Here is a 6100-nt window from a genome sequence, read left to right as displayed (position 1 = left end):
AAACTGGGGGGAGGGGGCACCGGATCGTCCGTGGCCGCCAGGTACTTGTCTGTGAGCTGCTCCGTGACCGCCTCATCTGGAGTCAAGTCAGTGGCCAAATGGACAGCTTTCGCGAACGCTCTCCTCTGATTGAACTTGGTGTTGCCATCGTGCAGTAGGTGCCTAAGCAGACCCCAGCTTTTACCGTTCTTGAGCTGGCCCTCCACCGAGTCGCACAGCTCGTCCCATTGCTGCTTTCATAGCACCTTGCATTGAGCCTCTCTCATCTTGTTTATATCGCCAATTTTCTTGCGTAGTCTTCTGTTATGGCGCTGAGTCTTCCATCTCGCGAGCAGTGCCTGCTTGGCTTCCAATAGATGCTTGTTTGTTCGTAATATTTTTTGGCCTTCTCCAAATTGAGAAAAGGTGAGCTTGAAAATTTCTTATATAGACACAGTAACTTCGTATTGTATGGTTGTTTTTGAGTTTTGTGATACGGGTTCTCGTTTCTGCGCATGGCCTTCAATATTTCGTTAGTTATATATCCGAGGGTATTTAGGTAGTAATGCTACTCGACGATGAATTATCACTGACGTTGATGTCAGTAGCGGTTTCAAACGCATATGTGCAGGCGCTCAATGACGCCAAAATTCACTTCCATTCGCATGTTCTGCCTTCAATGCTAACCACCATTGTTAAAAAATTTTGGCGCCCTATTATTCCTTCGACTGACAACAGCCTTGTCTTAACCGACTTTGTCGGTGTTCCTATTCCTTCCAACCTTTCTGCCACCGTACTAAACCATACAGTTTCAGAAAATTTCACAGCCACATATAGCGAACACATGCCAAGTACACAGCACTTTAACTGCGATAACGTGTCCTTCATATTTGTTGCTCCATCCGGTGTCATTGAGCTTATTGATGGACTGTGCATTCATTCGGCTCTCGGATACGATTGTATTAACTCAAAATTCTTAAAGAACACTTCAGCTTAATCTTCTATTACACTATCCAAACTTTTCCAGTAATCTATTGACCATGGTACGCTACCTAATGAGTGGAAAATAGCCAAGGTGATTCCAGGGTATAAATCCGGCAGCAGAGCCTCCCCTAATAATTATTGTCCAGTCTCTCTCTCCAGTACATGCTGTAAAATGCTCGAACATATTATTCTTACCAACCTGGTTAATTTCCTTGCATCGAACTCATCTTTTACGTCAGCGCAAGACAGTTTTCGGAAATCTCCTGTGAAATCCAAATAAAATCGTTTACACATGCATTACACCATATTCTTGACCAATCATCACAAGTTGATTGTATATTATTAGATTTTTCAAAAGAATTCGGCAAGGTGTGTCACAAGCTATTGCTTCACAAACTAAAAGAACTTAACATTGACTGTAAGTTTTTGAAATAGATTGAGTGTTTTCTTGTCAACCGCTCGCAATTCGTTTGTGCTAACGGCATTAACTCCGGCTTTACAGAGGTCCGTTTAGGTGTTCCACAGGGTTCCGTCCTTGGAAACCTATTGTTCCTAATTTACATTAATTATCTTCCCTCGCTTATCAACTCCCATATCCATTTGTTCGCTGATGATTGCGTCATTTTTAGAGAAATAGACAATGCTAACGATACTGAATTACTTCAGTAGGACCTTAACACTACAGGGAACTGGGGCAATGAATGGTTAATGGAGCTACATATTAACAAATGCAAAGTCATGCGTGGGTCTAGGATAGCATCTACCATTCCATCGTACTCCATTGACAACATGTCATTGGAATCAGTTTCTTCATATAATTATCTTGGTGTTTACATCACATCTAACCTCAGCTGGCCTCTTCATACTGAGAACATAATTAAAAACGCTAATTGCATGCGTGGCTACCTACGTCGCAATTATTTCAACATACCTAATTTGAAGCGTTTGTTATATAAATCTTTAATACGACCGAAACTCGAATACACGACTCCGGTATGTGACCCTGCTCATGAAAACCTAATCACTGACCTCGAGATGGTTCAAAATAACTCTGTACGTTTTATTCTTGCTAACTACAACCGCAGAGCGAGTATAACTAACATAACCTAATATTTGCTTCCCATCGCTGGAATCTCGCAGGCAAGTGTCTCGTATTGCCCTCTTCCACAAGTTCAACCATCATCGTCCTATACGAGATCCCCTCATCCCCCATCCAATTCATGTATCCCGTCGCATTGATCATCAGTACAATGTCGGCATTTTGTCCTGCAGCATTAAACGTTTCTCACAATCACTCCTGCTGCGAACCTCACGTGACTGGAACCATGTTCCCGCTGAAGTTGTAGGCCTTACTAATTATCAACAGTTCTGTGAAGCCTTAGCTAATATTTTATATACAGGTGCCATTTAAAGAGACATGTAACGAACTTTATTTGTCTTCTTCATTATTATGTATTTACCACTCCCCCTCTGTAATGGCCTTCGCCCTGAGGGGTATAATAAATGAAAAATGATATGAAACGTTAAAGTCGCCCACATTTATAGCATTTATGCTATCATTAACCGCAGCAGAAAATTGCGGTACTGATGAACAAGCCAGCAATAAATGAAATTATGAAATTGAAGTGAAAAATATGTTTTTTTTTTGTTATCGATGTTGAAAAAAGAAGAATCAAACTCGATGAATAGTTTCGCAATTGGGCATGCTGAATTCAACGTCACGTCTGCGTGCGTATGTAATTCTGCGCAAAACAAAAGCAACGACACCACCTTAAATGCAAGACAGTCTTTGCCAGTATCCCGAAAAGACAGCGAGAAAACAGTAAAGCTTTCTTATTTTTTATTTAGTTATTTCATACTGCAGACCTAGTTCTGGTCCAAGCAGGGTGGTTAAACACAACAATAATACAATACATTATTAAATCAAGCAGGGTGGTAATGAATCAATGAACTGAAACAGGCAACAACGAGTTATTCCAGTCTGTTTTAGTTCGGGAAAAAAAGAATACTTGGATACATCCGTCCGTGCAAAATCGGGTGTTAGTGAATTCGGATGATGGTGTCGACTAAGCCTAGACGTTGAACTAGACAGATAGGGTGCAGGATTAATTGATAAGTCTCCATTAAAAAGCATGGAAAGAAATCGAATTCTTAAAGCGACACCTAAGAGAGAAATGATTTCTTCTGCATCAGTAAATTACCTCTCTAGGACACCAAACACCCCACTCTTACTACAATAAGACGCTTGGTAAGCCAGAAAAAGCGCAAGAACGAAAGATGGGTGGTGACGCCCCTTGAAGTTCCCGCACCTGTTCGCTGTGACGTCATGGATTTTGATGGCATCTTCTAGGGCCTACCAATTATACAGCGCTACAGATTGACTACATTGTGCTCTGAAGGAACCAAACATTAAACACGGCAAGTTTCGGGAACCGTTACTGAGCCAACGCGGCCCAAATTGGAAAACATGATTTGGAGCCCCTGACGTCACACTGACGCACGGGCGTCGGGGTTTAGGCGGAAAATTCGAATACTGATACTTCGAACTTCATTTCCTCATCTAATAATCAAACTACCGTTTTGAAATGACTCCCTGCAGTGTTCTCAAACAATAATTTATTATTATAAACTGATTTGTTTCTCCGCTTTAGTGCCCCTTTCAGTGTTGCCTTCACTGCTCAAGGATTTCGATGCCATTATCATGCATTATTTGTGAGGGGGAATCCCATTGAGAGAACTTCGAATATGTGATTCGAACGGCTTTCTTCTGTACCCTTTCGAGATATTTAATATTTTGTTTAGTGAGCGGGTCCAAAACAACACATGCATAGTCAAATTTCGCTCTAATTTATTTATTCATTTATTGAAGATACCTTACAGGCCCCTTGACAGGGCTTTGAGTAAGGGGGTAATAAAAGTGCAAAGTAACTCGTCAGTGTACAAACATACGGCTCAAATTTGTAATTTAACAAAAAGAAATGGAGAGGAGTCGATGATAATGTGGTATGACGGCAAATATAAGGTTGGGCAAGAAGAAGGATAACACGAAAAAATATATTTGCTGGCATTATACATATGGCGAAACTGCGCACAAGAACTATAAAGCATACCAACCACAATGCCAATAGTAAAAAGAAAAGAAACTACAACCTAAGATAGACAACGAAATATGCGGATTCTAGGCGCAGGAACAGTTGTCAGTGTTTCAAAGACGCATAAAGTTAGTGCATCATAAAAACGCAAGAACTAATCGTGTGCACAGTAAAAACATTTATCATATAAAATATGCAGCCGGGCACAAAGTGAGATACTGAAAAAAAAACAGAGAAGCACATGCAGTGGTACATAAAATGACGGATGTCTCTGGTCTTAAAGCTGTAAAAATAACAAATAAATAAATACATGGGTGGGATACAGGACATGGCACAGGAAGTAAAACAAAATGCGAAAACCTAGGGGTAAGTTTTTGTTGCGAAAAGAAGGACTGCAGCAGTTGACGGAATGTATCGTGGTCTGCCTCGGATGCGATGTTGTCCATTCCAAACGTATGGCGCGAGGAAGAGCAGATGAATTGAAGGCGTGAGTTGACCCATATAATCGCGCGAAACTTGAGTGATTATGCAACCGACGTGATGTAATGGAAGGAGCATCAAGGTGAAGAGGGAAAGATCCGTTGCTGTATGCACATTTGTGAAAAAGGCATAAAAGGGCAGTGTCGCGACGAGCACTAAGGGGTTCAAGTGAAAGATTGAGCTTAATTTGCGTTATGCTGTTATGGTTGCCATAATTGCGCGAAATGAAACGGGCGGCCCTTTTCTGAACCGCTTCAAGAATGTTAATTCAATCATTGGGGTAGGGGGACCAGAGAGATGCAGCGAATTCAAGCTGTGGGCGAACGAAGGGGCCGTATAACGTAAAACCATTCCAATATGTTTTTATTCCAATCTCCTGTTGTCAAATTTCCGTAAGCGCCGACGCAAGCATCGGGCGGTCATCCGCAGGGTTGTATGGACAAACCAATGAAATGCTTCCCTCGTTCATAGGAGGTCACTTTTGCTCGCTTGAAAAACGAATAACCATGCCTGCATTGAGCGGTTTGTCTTATCTAATTGGCTCACAAGAAGCGAGGAGCATGCTGAAGTGGAGAAGGATTCGATGGGGCCGAGCCACTGCAATGATTATCAATAACCGGATGAGCAAGGTGGTGCCGGCGTCTGCCATTGGTCCGCTTTCTCTTACTTAACTTGCGGTGGCTCGTCAACAATCGCGGTGGCATGCAACGGAAGCTTAAGAATGGCGCTAAAACGGATCCTCAGCAAAGAAGAGTTGGCAGATCGAGGTCGTAAACGTGCCGAAAGTTCTCGAAAACGTTATACGGCCACGCAAAAAGATTTATTGCAGGCAAATAAACCCATGCTCTCCGGCAGGGACGACTAGCCAGTGCCGGAGCGATCGGCGGCAGCCATCTTTTATTCCTTTTGGAAGGGGGCAGCCTGCGGTTATTCAGAAGAAAATTAAGTTTTGTTCGGTATATTAATGCATCTTTAATGTGTACACGTCACTTTGACGTGGTGAGTATTCGCGGTTTTGTGACGTCGCGTGACAGGCAGGTAAAGTGGGTGCAGCCCGAAACCTTTTTACCAATAGCCGGGGGATAACTGCGAAAAGGCGTCGAATCAGAATTAACTGTTTTTCTCTTCTCGGTCAAATCATGCATAATCAGTGTGTACACATCATATCAGATGGAGAGGTATCGCGGTTTTCGTGACGTCGCGTGACAGACAGGTGAAGTGGGGGTGGTCCAAGATAGTTTTTGACCAATCGCGCTAGGGCTGATAGCAGAAATGGAATAGAAAAGTTTGGAATAGTTTTACGTTATAGCGCCCCAGTTTTGTTCGGCATATTAATGCATCTTTAACGCGTGCGCGTCACTTTGACGCGCTAAGTTTCTGCGGTTTTGTGACGTCGCGTGAGAGGCAGGTGAAGTGGGTGCAGGCCGAAAACTGTTCACCAATATCCGAGGGCTAATGACCAAAAGACGTCGAATCAGAAATAGCTATCTTTGTTTTCTTCGGTCAAATTATGCAGAAACAGCGTGTAGACGTCACACCAGATGGGGAGCTATTGCGGTTTTCGG

The sequence above is a fragment of the Dermacentor andersoni genome, chromosome 6 (assembly GCF_023375885.2).
Source record: "Dermacentor andersoni chromosome 6, qqDerAnde1_hic_scaffold, whole genome shotgun sequence".
Classification (NCBI taxonomy): Eukaryota; Metazoa; Arthropoda; class Arachnida; order Ixodida; family Ixodidae; genus Dermacentor; species Dermacentor andersoni.
The sequence above is the reverse complement of the archived record's forward strand: the minus strand, read 5'-3'. Positions refer to the sequence as shown.